General features: G+C 38.8%; 1 long non-coding RNA gene across 1 annotated transcript; it reads left to right on the forward strand.

Annotated features, from left to right (window-relative positions):
- Nucleotides 1–758: 758 nt before the first annotated feature.
- On the forward strand, nt 759–3,403 carry LOC139124656 (uncharacterized). The gene is made up of 3 exons (XR_011550004.1): nt 759–904; nt 1,799–1,875; nt 2,271–3,403. It is a non-coding gene; the product is annotated as an uncharacterized lncRNA (long non-coding RNA).
- Nucleotides 3,404–15,838: the final 12,435 nt, after the last annotated feature.

Genomic DNA, 15,838 nt, shown 5'->3' on the forward strand with positions numbered 1-15,838 from the left:
AGTCGACATAATCCACGTGTTCTGCAGAAGGTCAGATCCAACAAGGAGTCCGATTAGTGAACAAATATTCGAAATATTGACGATTCATTTCTACCCCCAGTTTATCGATTTCGCTCAAGTACCGAGAATCATTTTGTGGATGTTCGTCATCTCTATTAGAAATACTGTTATAAAGGTTATTTGTGTAGGTACGCGTATAACATTTTGCAAGAAAGAAGAGCAATGTCAGAGCTTTAAAACGATACCTGTTTTGTAGTTGTCAAACGCAGACTAAAAATGGTACGCGATTTTGAAAATGTGTTGACAGAGTGGCCACACAACTGTTCCCAATACGGTAGAATTTGTATCGCTGCCATCTCCGATACAAATGGGGTATTCTGAACGATCTGTGTAGGTACACGATTTATATTTCGCAGGACTTCAAGCCAGAGTCTAGGAATCACAGCGATATATGGGGTTTGGTTGTCTTAGCCAGAATAAAACTGGTACGCGATTTTGAAATTGTGTTTTGATAGAGTGGCCACACAACTGTTCGACATTATGACAGAATACGGCGCGGGAGTTCGACACAGTATGGCGTACGTAACGAAGGACGCATGTGGAGGTTGCCAGGAAATACAATTTTTACTGATGGCGCGCTGGCCGCTGATTGGCTAATGAGAGGGGGAAAATATTATGGTATAGCGTCTCCAATTTGGAGCTGGCCTAGTCTCGGTTACCCAGACTCCTCTGCGCTACCGGCGAGAAGAGAGTCTGGGGAAATGCTATGGCACGGTTTGGTAACACAAAATGGCCGCTGACAGAATTACGGACAGACGCTGATTGGCTTATCCGTCAGTATGACCCTGGGTCACTGCAACTCGACTGAAAACATGGAGACGACGCAGCGGAGACGACACATGCTGTAAGTGACTCTCGGCAATGTCTGTGTGTGTGATTTGTTGTCTTTTCATAAGAGACCGTAGCTGCAGTACAGTAGCTCGAGGTTTTGCCCGGGTATTTGGGTCGGGCGGCAAAACCAGATGGTTTTGCAGTCCGACCCAAATACCCAGGCAAAACCTCGAGTCGAGCTACTGTACTGCAGCTAGGAGAGTTTGTGCAATTGTGGAAAAGATCGCAAAAAATTGAGAGATTGGCGACTAGAAAAAAAAAGAATGTTTCCATGTACACCAAATGCGGTATGTATGCAATATACGGTGGCATCAACTTGGTTCGAACTCACAACGTACGGTACCCAGTCTCCTATATAGCGGAGATATATCTTTAATAGCTATCGATACTAATCACTACCGACCACATACATGTCATCTGTCTTTCCTTCTACCTCCATGATCTGTCTAATGAGTGTTGCCATAAACAGTGAACCACAGTCCCTCTATGGGACTGTGAGCGGACCCATACTTTTGCAAGTTAATTACGTTGCCTACACACTTCTGAAACTTGACCGGAAAAAACTTCCAAACACCTCGCGCAGGAAAATATCACCACAAAGATATTTTTCAAACTTCCCAAAGTCTTACATAACGAGAGGTTGATAGTGCTACTAAGCACGTTTTTTTCAAACACTGTCATGATTCGCCCTATTCTGTGCATCTATATCACAAGACTCAGAAACTACCATGTGGCCCTCAACTGTCTTAGTGCTGCCCTAAGCTTATGGCAGTGTGACCAAATGTTAAATGATATTCTACAGAGGAAACAAGATGAGGGAAAATCAAGCCAATTCACGTATCCAATTTTCATCAGAGTATGTGTTCATTTAGAGATAACTTGCCATATGTTTATGGATCCATTGCAGATCTCTCAAGTAACCACTTCCTGTATCACCCCAAGACAAGATATGAAGTGAACAAAACAGACACTACAACACAAAAGGTATGTATATTTTCTGTTAAGTTTGATTTTCAAGGCTATTATACCTGCGGTATTGAAGACCATACAATTTTGTACATTTTATTTTTGCTATATCATATACACTTGTGATTCTGATGTCTGTACTCTAACCACTCAATTTACAAAAAAAAAGAATCGCCAAATGTGACACCACTCAAATTCTACATCTGATGTTATTTTGGACACTGTCTTACTACTTGCACTTTTAAGGTTCAGCTTGTGAATTTTAACCAAATTGTTAAAACTGTGATCATAACAATTTTATTCTTATTAACTTTTAATGTGATAGAATCTTATAGAATACTATTTGTGCTTTTAATTACATTGTATATATTCAATAGATAGAAACCAATGTCTGTTTTTTTAATTTGATACAGGTAATAACAACTCCGACCCATATTCCCAAGCCTGATATATCCTATGGTATGGAGAGAGATGCTTGAGGCATTGGAGATATGCTATGCTTGTCTATTATTCTAGTCACAAGATCAAGTATAGACCTGAGGCTTTTCTTCTCCAAGCAAGTACCGAAGCACTGTTGTCACCATGGCTCAGTCATCAAATAACCTGGAATAGGTTCATTAACTTATCGAGAGGAGAAGGAAATAATTTTGACGGTTACTATGTCATGGAACTCCCAAATAGACTTGCTGAGAAAAGAATGAAATCATTGGGACTAAATCACACCAGTGCTGCTGTTGCCAGGATTGGAAAGACTGTGTTGTACTGTGATGACATTGAGAACTTCAGAGAAGCATTAGCTTCAAGAACTCGGTGTTGCATTTCAGTCAGGAACACATACAAAAGCTAGTGTTGATAGTGAACATATATGAGGAGTTGAAACATAAGTCAGGGAGGGCACATGATCATTTCCCAAACTTTATGCTGACATTTTCTGTAATATTGATCCCAAAGAATAACACAGGTGGATAAATGGAAAGAAAAAAGAATACTCAACTAGTAAATGGGCATTCTGAAAAAGTGCACTCACAGGCTGTTGTAATTGTGTGCATTTGTGAGATTTGAATTTTTTTTGCTATCACAGAACATCTGTTTGAACATCGCATTGCAAATTACCACCAATTTCATTCCGCTCTAGAGATTTCATTGCTGAACATGGATTTTTTGTGTGCTATCTTGACTGATTACTCTGATTACTTTTATTGGCATCTTGCAGACACCAACAAGGAACACAAGTGAGGAAACAAGATCCTTTCATTTTGATTCATGTGTTCCATTGTTAAACCCCATGCTAAAGTACAATGTAGGTCTGTGATGTAAACATACAGACATCAAGACAGGAACATTACAAGTCTTGACTTGTAATTAGGGAGTGTTAATTTTTACATCTGGGGGAGGGGGATTTTGATTTTTTCCAGGATTATTTTTGGGTGACCCACCCTTCAAATTCTTGAGGAAAATACATGCGCCCCACCCCTGTCAATATGTATGTCATATTTATTGACATGGGTTAGTCAAAAGTAAATAAAGATTTCAAATATTCTCAATACATCTTCTGAGTTTTGTGTAAATCAATAACTTTTATTACAATATTGGAGGCCACCAGCCCAAAAGTGTACATGTCACATTATGAAGTTCAGGTATGGAGGGAGCAAAATCATCAATCACAAAATGAATAAATAAATAATACTGCCTATAACAAAACACCGAGTAGTTCTCATGATACTCATTCAAATGCAGAGTTTGACCTTTCGAAAGCATGACACATAGACTTGGCTTAATTTTGAATGACTGTCTCATTCTGGTCTAGTAACAGTAAAGAAAACTTTGCACTGTAGGCAGTGTGTAATAGTATTTGGATAAATATTGGACTCTGAGATCACTATACAGTGGGGAGATCACAATACACTGGGAAGACCAAGCAAAATTGAAATTTGTTTTGAATATAACTACACAGTAAGGCCAGGGAAAAAAAATTGTTCATCCAAATCGCCACTTCTACTTTTGCAGATTTGGAATTTTATGTTTTTGAAAATTTGTTTACTAGGTGGGCTTTTTAAGCTTGCCCCCTAGTGGATCTGCACAACTATTGCTTGTATCCACCATTTGTGTTTAATACATGTTTATTCTAGATCTGCTGCACTCCTGCACGCAATTCACTCTGTTATTGAAGAGTGTTGCAAAATCTTGACCAGGTTATCATTACCGGTGAAATTACTGGTAGATTTTGCTGGTTTGGAAAAAAAAATTGCTAGCCGCTTCTGAAGCTTGGCGCAAAAAATCTGATGAACAAGAATTTTTTTCCCCTGGGCTAAAGATAGCTGCAGTCATAGCTCTCGTGGGTTGTACCGGAAAAAAACAAGCGCTACAGATCCTACCTATGCCAAAGTACATATTCTAAGCGAACGGAATTCCGTTTGCGCCTCTGCATGCTTTTCTCCCGCTCTGGTCTTATTTTCTTGGCTTTTTCACATTCAGACCAAATTTAGTACCTACCCTGACAAAAGTCTTGCTGTTAGTACATCCAACTGGAGCACTGCAAAGTAAATCAAAGTTCTGTTGCTGTCTGTCGATGTCCATTAATCATCACAGGGCAAGCCAAGATGGCAATGTGTGAATGGATTAATGGACATCAACCAGTAAATTTTTGATTTACTCTTCTCTGCGCCTGTTGGATCTACTTACAGTAAAGACACTTTTAGGGGTAGGTACTAAATATGGTCCGAACAGTAAGTAAGCCAAGAAAATGAGACCATAGCTGGAGAAAAAACATGCAGAGGCACAAATGGAATTCTGTTTGCTTAGAGTAGGTACTTACACATGGGACATGGGTAGGATCTGTGGCTCTCGTTTTCTCATGCAGCTAGCCTAACACCAATCCTTTTGCTCTACAGCCCTCTAAGTCCAGCATTCCTGATCTTGTTCAGCCTAGACATATTGAAAACCATGACACTTTTCTGAATGCAAGTATGTTAAGTTGTATGTAAATCGTAATAGTTTCACTCTAATTTTTCACTAATGATTTTCCACACCACTGAGGCAATATGTGAATCAAACACAAACTCTGTGAGTATATCGTCCTTACAATGAATGTAGGGAATATTGTCTACAATATCAGAAATGACAGCATCTGTCAACCTTGTCATTACTATTGATGAAATCAAAGCCTAAGACATTTAATCTCTATATGTGGTCAATTCTTGTTTGATGATCCGTTGTTGTTCGTCAGTAATACTACTAATCAGGTGCTCATGTTGTCTGGCATCCTTAGCAGCTGCACAAAGTTCCTCATTGTTAAGTCTCTCTGCGATCAAACCAGAACGTATAGGGCATTCCCTACAGTCACATTGTCCATAGCAAATGTCTGATTCCTGTACAAAGCCTTCAAAGGATCTAGAGGCTCCCCAATGAATGGACATGTAGACATCAGGGGCATCCACTCCCATACTGAATGCAACAGTAGCTATGATTACTCTCAACTTAGATTCAGTCTTGCTGAATGATTTTCAACCAATCATGTTTCACTGGTGTGGAGTGGTGGTACATGGTAAACAGTGCATTCTGAAATGTTGGTGACCCAATCCATGATTCATCATTTAATTCAATGATAAAATACTTGTAAAAATAAGCACAAGAATTGATATTTCTGCAGTAAATTATGTGTTTCTTAGTTAGCGTCTTCATGCATCTCAGAGATTCAAAAAGCCAAGAGAATGTGTCAGCAATTGATGTTGGAGCCTGTATTGTTTGGTAGAATATATTGTGGCGGTCAAGATCACATCTCACCGGCTCACATTTTTCCATGCATAACATTTTCTTTATTTCAGATCTGGAGTTGCTGTTACAGTGAGTGCTACCATGTTAGCTCTTGGAAGAAGACTCTGTAGTTCGCCAATGTGAGCATAGTATTTTACCCCTGTACAAGTAAAAATAAAAATAGACATGTCAACATTTTTAAGAGTGGGAGATCATAAAGCTGTGTGTGGTCATCTCTATCTCAGCAGGATTAGTAATATTTCATATCAATTTTCAAATTGAAGTGTTTTCTGTTTTCATTGTGCTGAATATGATGATTATCATTGCCACTTCACTCAATTCTCATGCAAAATTGGTGATTTTACCATTATACAATATTTCTTCAAAATACTGAAAAATCTGATGGCAGCTACATTCCTCACTCAGACATTCAATGTGATAAAAGTTTTGAAGTATAACTGAATAATTTATACTATGTATACACACACAAACGTAGACATATATTTTTATATACACGTTATTAATTATTGACACATACCACTGAACAACACAGTGTGCTTCATCGACAACTATGGAAAGGTGTCTCTGTACTTTGATTGGCATAGATGATTTCTTCAATTACCACTAAATAGCATTTCTGGACTGAGTAGCATGATGGCACTATCTCTGTCTGTGAATGAAAAATATGTAATACTGTATTTATGAAGACTGCAGTTGAATATGTCATATTGGGAAAATACACATGTTATTTATAGAATGAAATGACAAATCGTATGTAGTTTTGCATTTTGCATTTTGTCCTTCAATAGTTGATACTGCCATTGATAATAACTGTTTTGCACACCCTTACATGTAACACCACACCATCGCAGTGCTTGACAATATAACTGAAAGTTTCGAGTCATATTATTATATGCCAGCTTACACCCATATGGGATGCATGAAAACACTTATTGAGAGATAATATTTCATAAAAGTAATGCAGTTCAGTTTCTATTAAATACATCAAGGTAGTAGGTTTTAAATAACATATGGTCCCACAAGTCTTGATAATAGATTAGTGGATAGATAGTTGCAGCATTCTCAAAATTAGGTGATATGATTTATTTGACATTACCATACATTTTACAAATAAAAAAATGGAATTACACATGAGCATATAAACAAACCTGTAATAGAGCCTTGTTCTTGATCACTCAGCTGTACTGTACGTTGAGACGCTGCACCTGGTCGGCCATAAGGGACACCAGTGTTGAGATCTAAAACAACCTTGTGGTTCATCCGAGGATTGTTGTGATATTCATTTAGTATGTTCAGTAACAAAGCATAGATGATAGTTTTTCAATAGCCGGTCAGCAATACTGTCATGACTTCACTGCCATTCACTAGATGCTTTAAGCACTCCACTTGTTTATCCTGATGGAAATGTATTTATAAAAAAATACCAACAAGGTTTTAATAGGCTCTGTGTTTAGTTATGAAAGCACAAGATTGATAAAAAAGTCATCAATGTAGACAGGATTCTTGAGGCTTCAAGTATTGTCACTTTGTGTTTTTGGCTCTCTTACTTACACCATAGACCCTTTACCCTTTGCTCCAGTGTATATGCTTACACACACACACACACACACACACACACACAAAACAACAACAACAACAACAACAACAACAACAACAATATAGCAGAAATAATTGAAGTATTTTTTTTGGTACATGGGGTTGTGCACATATCTACTTATGAAAAATGATCGTACAATTTTTGCAGCTAAAGCTTTATTTTTAAAATAACTGTGAACAGTCAGTGTCAAAAACAATGTGATTGGCACTGTTTTCTCCGCTCGATAATATGTATGGGTATGGGTGGTTTCAATGATCGTAGCGAAGGTTGCTCGTCTGGATTGACTTTGTACGCGACCTGGTAGCTGCAATGATTGTAGGGGGCGGGGTTGTTCGTCTGGATTGACTTTGTACGCGACCTTGGGGTCGCGTACAAAGTCCAGACGAGCGACTCCTCCTGCAATCATTGCAGCTACGGTACAGGTAATCGAGATATGTAATCTAAGCAACTGATTCAGTTACTGAATTCCAATGCCTGTCTGAGTCTGTACATGGATTTAAAAAATATACCTTACACCCATGGTCTGTACACCAGAGACCCTCGAGAAAAACTGGTACAACTATTCATTTGTGTGGCAACGAGAGGATGAAGTGTGGCATTGGCAAACGAGCTAGCATTTTGAGAAATTAAACTATGTGGTGATTAACTAGACCAAATAGAACGAGAAATTCCCACCTTTAACGTGTATGATATATCGTACAAGGTCAAAGACGCTTCAATTACAGCGTTCAATCGGTCTCCATCGATGGCTGTCCATGTTTTCAGTCGAGTTGCAGTGACCCAGGGTCATACTGACGGATAAGCCAATCAGCGTCTGTCCGTAATTCTGTCAGCGGCCATTTTGTGTTACAACCGTGCCATAGCATTTCCCCAGACTCTCTTCTCGCCGGTAGCGCAGAGGAGTCTGGGTAACCGAGACTAGAGCTGACCCGGACTGGTCAAGTCTACGGTTCTGCAATGTCTATATAGCGTGTGAGGGGAGTGTGATCTGGGGAATGCAAACAAGCTTATCTGCATATGAATTTAGGACACGCCCGCTATCAGTAATGACTGCTGACGTCATTGTTTTTCCCACTGAAGCCATTCGCTGTGGCGATGTGTCGACACGCAAGGCTCCAAAAATTGGTAGTTTTCCGCGATTTATTTTATTTTCCTGGGACTTTTTCTCTGAACAACTGTCATTCCCGGCCGACATCATCACTTGGTAACAAAGTATGCCCGTGTTGAGGCTCGTGCAAGTCTAATTATCAAATGCCGTAGCGTAGAAGTATCAAAACATGTTTTTTTGCGTTTTTCTCGAATTCAATGTGTGAATGAAGTACCCTTCTTTGGCACCTCGTCAATTCGCGCTCACAAACACTAGCTGCTTGAAATTCACACCGTCCATTAGAAACATAATGAACTCAAAATTAGTGTCTGGGATTTCATTTATATGCCTTTGTTATTTTTTAATGCGCTCTTAAAGGTGTTGGACGAAGGTGCTTTTCAAGGAATTTTAATTATCACGCCATATAATTTGAATGGAGCCTCCGAGAAAAAATCGCAGACACGGTTTTGAAGGATATTGTCAAGGCTTGTCAATGAAGAAATTCCAACCGGAAATCTTGCAGCGTGTTCGCATAAGGCCGGGAAAACCGGTTTTTGGAAGGTTCAGCAAAACGCTTGTCACGTGACTCTTATGCAAATAATGACCGTGCACTCTGCTTGGTCGGATAGCTCTATATCAGGGCTTTCAGAAAATGTATACTTTATTGGGGTTTGGGACATGTTCGATTGAGAAAAAAATAAAAATCTGAAAGTGTCTAAAAGGTATTTATCATCCTTAAAAGTGTAAATAAATACTGTTGCTTACATACATACTACTGCCCATTTTCAATGTCAATAATATTACCTTTTGTGAGTCCAGTTACTTAATTTAGCTCACTGCCATTTAAAGGTCTCCAATTCTCTTACAGCGAACGTCAAAATGAACCGGAGATCAACTTTGATAAGCCCCTATCAATTTCCCTCGTAATCTTCCAATATCCCTTTGAAAACACCGAGGTACTTTGGTTAGTGTTGCCGATAAACAGGCCAATAAACATACAAGGCGCCTGCTGTGTTACTGCCATTCGATCTCCCTTCTATTTCTGGCTCCCTTTCCGGAAGAAACCATTTTGAAGCCCAAAGTGGTTGACAAGAAATGAAATAAAGCATGCGATTTTAAGACCTTTAATTGTAATAATAATTTCAAACTCGATTTTTCACAGAACTTGTTTTGCATTGTTACGCACAGGCGCTTGGCACATTGCTTGGATAATAATCGTATTTAATATGTAGAATGTCTATATGCGACTTGATATTCAGTAAAAGAATCACCGTAAAGTGTAGGCCTATAGGCCTACATATTGACTGGCTTATACTGAGTGGCTATGGCTGCCTGGCTCGGGCCAGGCGAACGCACTGCATAATCATCAATGTGTAGAATGTCTACATGACTTGATTATTTAATAAAGAATAACGGTACGTGATATTACTGTACATGTCAGGAGTGGCTGTAGCTGCAGGGGTTTGGCCCGGCTTGGGCCCGTTGTCTACTGCTGCACAGACATAAACTCAAGGCGTGAAAGCTTTTCACCGCCCGATTTCATAAATCAGCGAAATTCAGGATCTCTGAGCGTTTTCGGTGATAAAAACTGGTCATCGGTCAGGTGGTTGCATAAACAATCGATCGACTGGCCCTTTTGCCTAAAATCATACCTTGCCCTATGCTACTGGCAAGAAATCGTCCTGAAATCGGCTGGGCACACCAACCCAGCGCCGGCCATTTTGAATGAGCTGCATGCAATGTATGCGCCTGTGCATACAACCCTTGGCAGATGACGTATTGTCTTTTAATTGCTCTTCTCTCATTGGACGCGTACCAAGCGCCTGTGTTGTTACGTGCGTCGATCCTGTTATCGTGAAGTATTTCCCGTATGCAGTCATGTCACACGACATACTTTACCCAATTGAATAGTAAATTCCATGAGCTTGCAAAGTAAACAACTGTCAGTGTGAGAGCCCGATAAAATTAGAAACATTCACACATGGATAAAATTAGAAACATTCACATGGAACGACTGAAATACGCCAGTTAGTATATCTAGTGAAAGACAATGTTGTTGTACTGAGTGAGGCCCTGATTTGACTCTCGGCGGCTGGTGAACTTCTACTCGTGGAAATGCCCAGTTCTACGGTATTTTATTATGACATCGTTCACAGTGCTGAGCGATGCATTTCTGTGTCAATACTGGTTTGAGAAACGCCTGTCAACCATTTTTCTATGATGCTCTTTCTTGCCTAAAATTCCATCGCAAGGCAAATCGATGTCGACAGAAAAAAAAATATGCTCACGATTTTATGAACTGGCACACCTTGATTACATCAGGGTCTCTCTATACAGGCCCTAATGCAGTGCACACATACTGATTGACAACCATAGATAAGACAGCAAAACTCAGCCGAAATTTCCAAGATTAACTGACACAGTGTTTTATATCGCTGTTTTAAATCAAACTGATTACACAATCTTTGGATACAGAAATGGTATTTGGTGAAATTTTAGCATCAAAAAATCCTAAAACTTGACATGAGGACGTCATGTGCCGATCAACAGCATAGTGTGAACTGGCATTTATTGACTCATAAACTGTAAAGTGTAGAGAAACTGTCTATGATTGACTGCACGGAAAAGCAGTCTGCATCTTGTGCAAACAACAACATAGCAGTGAAAATTGTAATAGTCATCAGTAAAACTCTTCACAGATGAAAGGATAATTGCTTCAAACTAATAAACTTCATGTTCAGAGGATGAAAATTAACATCGCTGTGGTCCGTGAGTGAAAATAAACAATGGCGGACGTAACTGTGTAATGAAACTATACTATTAAGGTGACGGGGGTGGGCAGGGTCAAAAGATCAAGAAAGTACTGGGAAAACGTGTCATTTTCCTAACGATACTGTCTCGGGATCTCCAGCGTCCCATTGTTTTGTAATATATAACAAGTTTGCCATGAGCTTCGTTGAATACACTGATATCAAACAGCCATAGCTGTAAACTGGCGCAAAATGGTTTGATCCATGCAGAAGCTTGCATAGGGAGATCGAATGGAGATAGCACAGCAGGCGCAGTGTATGTTTACTGACCAAAGTACCTCGGTGTTTTCAAAGGGGTATTGGAAGATTGCCAGGGAAATTGATAGGGGCTTATCAAAGTTGATCTCCGGTTCATTTTGACGTTCGCTGTAATAATTATCTCATACAATACGATTTTTTGCATAAAAATATAAAATACAGATTAGGGTGCCTTTTAATAGGTCTATAGAATATAAGCCAAAAACCTACCTGGCAATGTTGTGTTGTCATGGAGAGTCAGGAAGGTAGAGGATGTGCGCACGCACACACACACACGTCACATGTAGATTGTGGTTGTACACTTGTGTTTGACCCAATTGTATATATACTTTTAATCTGTAAAAGTTACAGTTATCACTGCCACATGTGTTTGAATCACACTGACTGCCTCGACTGCCATTTATTTTTACAAGAATTTTCATAACATCAGCAAGCGAAATTTGAACAAAGCTTTGTCTGTGACATTTATACCTTGATAGAACTTTACAGGAGATAGAATTATAGTTTAATTTGAATGGCTTGTCAATCTAGTAATTATGTAGATGTACCCCCCAGCTGATTACCTATTACATGTTTAAAGTAAAAACAATGTAGACCACAAGTGGACAAGTGTGTTACACAGATCTCACAACACAAATGGTAGCTTTATGAATCAGCCTTTGTATTCTTAGTGTTTTCTTGTGGCATACATCATGAAATTGGCCAGTACCCTTTCTTGCATTGTATTTTGATAAACATGAAAACAAGAATTCTGTCATTCACATTTGCAGTTTCACCCTACTTCACAGTAAGTGAGGCTACCAACAATTCTCCTTGATTTGTTCACTCAGACATTTTTTGCTAAAGGCTTTTTCAATTTTATCAGTTTCTTGAAATTTTTAACTTGCAATTTAAGTTCAGGATTATTTGTTCAAACTATGTTCAAAAATTATTGATTATGTTTAAAATTCAAGAGTAAATTGAATGAGAAGTCAATGTTTGGAGGTGCTAAAAATTGCACACTTGTCAAGATAAAATTATCAGCAACTAAGATGGTCTCATCAAACCACCTGTCAGACATGCAAATTTCCTTTGTTACGAACATTAAAATAAAATCAATACCCTTTCTTTTGCCAACACAGATGCAACTTATTCCCTTAGTTTTCTGGAAAATATTGTGTATGGCTGTCAAAAATCTATGTCAAGAAAATTACAAAATTGCTATCTCCTCCGCGGAAAAGGGGTTGATCTTCTCATTATTCACAGTGAGAAATCAGAAAATTATGATTATCAGAACTATGTTGCCGGAATTTTGAAATATGGACCGAGTTGTTCTGTGTACAGAAGAAATTTGCTTCAGTTCAGTGTGTGATCTCCGTGTGTACAGATCATAGAGAATTGTGGGTAGCCTCACTTACTGTGTACTTGTCATCCTGTCCGCCTGGCGCAGTTCAACACATGAAACTATTTGAGTTCCTGTGACGGAACTGTACAGTAATATTTTGACTTCATCATCTACACTACACATCGATGGCCCTGCATTATGTTAACAACCAAAGTATCACAAAGAATGGGCTCGCAGCACAGCAGTGGTGTTGGTGAGAGATTGCAGTTCTGTCATGAACAGAAGTCCTATCATACTGGCCAATTTCACTTCAGTAGTCACATACACAATAGAAATAATGCAATTGTCATATAGAGCTACATTTTGAAAGTGACCAGCCCCGGTTCTCATGTAAATGTATCAAAGCCAAAAGAATCTTGAATTTTGTCAAATTTAACCCTTTCACCCCTCCCAGTTAATGGATGCACCAACCCCATTGCACTACAATCTACTGGTTAGAGGGTTAAGTTTGACAATACATTAATAATCTTTTTACAAAAATGTCTTTGCACACAAGCTGAATGAATATAATAAATTCTTATCTGACTTTGTGAATATTTTTGCATCGTGTTCTTTATTGTATTTTACTGTGAATTGCTTTGAAGCATTGGCATTAGACGAACTAGACATATTTTCTAAATCGAGGTGTTGCCAACACTGTCAGGTGCAATTAAAAGCTAAGCGGTATATACGCGGTATACATGAGTCGATCATAAAAAATCAACTCTGCAAAAGTTGAAACATTGTTTAGCAGGAGGTCAGACGTAGTCTAAACAAAACCACCACATATGTTTAAAGCACTGTCCAAGTCTTATCGCTTGCTTTCAGGTGTAGTTGTTTTGACTACATCTGACCTGCTGCGAGACAATGTTTCAACTTTGGCAGAGTTGATTTCTCTGTGGTCGACTGGAATTACTGCTCAGCTGATAATTACACCTGACAGTGTTGGCAACACCTCGATTTAGACTATGTGTCTAGTTCGTCTAATGCCAATGCTCCAAAGCAATTCACAGTAAAATAAATGTTGTCTGTTTTGCATCTGTGGCAATTTGTACCAAAGCATTGGACAAAACTAGGACAAAAACAGTGGGTAGCCAATACCAGAGAGGAAAAGGCAAAATTTATGACAGGCTAGCCCAGGATATTTGCTTTTTCGTAAGTTTGTGTATTGTCTGAGATTTCAACCAAGTGGAGGCAGTGGAGACCATAGCTTTGGGCATAGACCCTCGAGAGTCTTTCTCGAGGGTCTATGCTTTGGGTAAACCATTAGGTATTTGCAGGCTGGAGCTGGGAGGATTTTCAGTGGTAAACTTTTTGCTGGCCCAAGGCGAGCTGGGAGGATTTTCAGTGGTAAACTTTTTGCTGGCCCAAGGCAATGTAAAAAAATATTTGTCTTTGCAGTACAGTAAAAAAGTTCGCTTCGAGGAGGCTTCTAAAAAATATGCTGTGACATTTTTGACCAACTTTGGCTGACAGATATTATAGCTTCAGTATTCTGTAGAACAGATTGCGCAATTGTAGGCAAGAGCTTTTTGTCCTCTAAAGTTGTAGTTTCCAGTCTAAGGTTGTCGTATTACCTTACTACAGAAGTTCACTTTGTGAAATATTTATTTACTTGTCTGGGAAGCCGGTATATGACCTACATCCAGCCATTTTTATCTAGGCTACGTTTAAACGTATATTGTGACCTGTTCCAATTTTGCCACAGTTACCATGAAAAGAGAAAATCTAACCATCACAGATTTTAAGCGGGTGGCCGCTTTTTAAAAACAGCGCCCTCACATGGGCATTTTGAATACCAAGGAACACCCCTTTGACCATATATGGGCATATTTAGATTACAGGCGACTGTATACCTTTAAGGTAATGGTTTGCAGGAATCTCAGAACAATAGCCACAAACCCTTCTGAGTATTCAAATCTACCACTTACATATGAAATGTATCGCAAATTCAATAAATATTGCAGGCATGAGAATATACAATGTCTTTCATTGGTTAGTCAAGTTGGCAAATCATAAAATTCAATAATATATTGGTAGGAAAATTACTATAATGGTAATTTTTATTCGCTCAAATGATCAAGGTCTTGAAAGCAAGACTGTTATAGAATTTGTTACAATAGTATGTGCTCGAAAGTGCATGATTTAAACTTCACTCAAACCCATACACATAGAAGGGAAATCTGCCCCTGTACTGTCTATGCTTAAACTTTCCCCAAGGAAGCTCTGTTCCGATGAAAGAAAAATTAGGGATAACAGAAATCAAACAGGAATTGATTTTTACAAAACTATGATTTTCGAAATTTAGAGCTTCAAAATGAGCCCACACAAGTCGCATATCACAAAAGAAATGTAAAAATTTTCGAGTCCAAATATCTGTCCTTGTGGTGAATTCTACCTTAAAAGCTGAAAAGCTCAATTGTGTAGCAATAATGTTAGCTGAATTGTTTTAGCTCAAAAACAAATTTGCATTGCCTTATTTGTTCAGGGTCACTGTTTGGGACACATGGACAAAAAAACTGACATCATTAGGCTTGCCAAAAACGTTGTTGGACCCATTTCCTTTTGTTCCTTGGCTACCAGATAGCAATGGGGGTGGGGGGATATGGTGTCATACCACCTCCATAGAAGCAGGTAGGGCTAAGGATGGGCATAGTATAGTGTCATGTTTGTATTACAAACGAAAACAATTTTGAAATGAATGTAAACAAAGTGAAACAGTAAAACGGGTGTCTTTCAAGTGCATTGGTCATGAACAATGTAAACATGTTCATATTCTACGCTGGTGTTACCTACAGTGTCTTGAATGATAAAAATAGCGCCAATGGCACTTGATCACAACTGGCACATTGTGAAACTACTCATAATTAATGCGGTACAATATGTGGCGTCATGCGGTGTCCCATCATACCATACATGAAGGCTGTAGCGCTTGTGGTTACTGAGTTATGGACAAATATGTATATTTCAGGTCAAATGTCACTGAGGTCATGTGACATTTTGTCAAAAAAATTGAATGGCTAAGTCATCCCTAATATACCAAAAATCAGACCAAGCTCTATTGGCTCGCTCAAAATTAGATATGCACATAA

The sequence above is a fragment of the Ptychodera flava genome (assembly GCF_041260155.1).
Source record: "Ptychodera flava strain L36383 chromosome 23 unlocalized genomic scaffold, AS_Pfla_20210202 Scaffold_24__1_contigs__length_23054250_pilon, whole genome shotgun sequence".
Lineage (NCBI taxonomy): Eukaryota > Metazoa > Hemichordata > Enteropneusta > Ptychoderidae > Ptychodera > Ptychodera flava.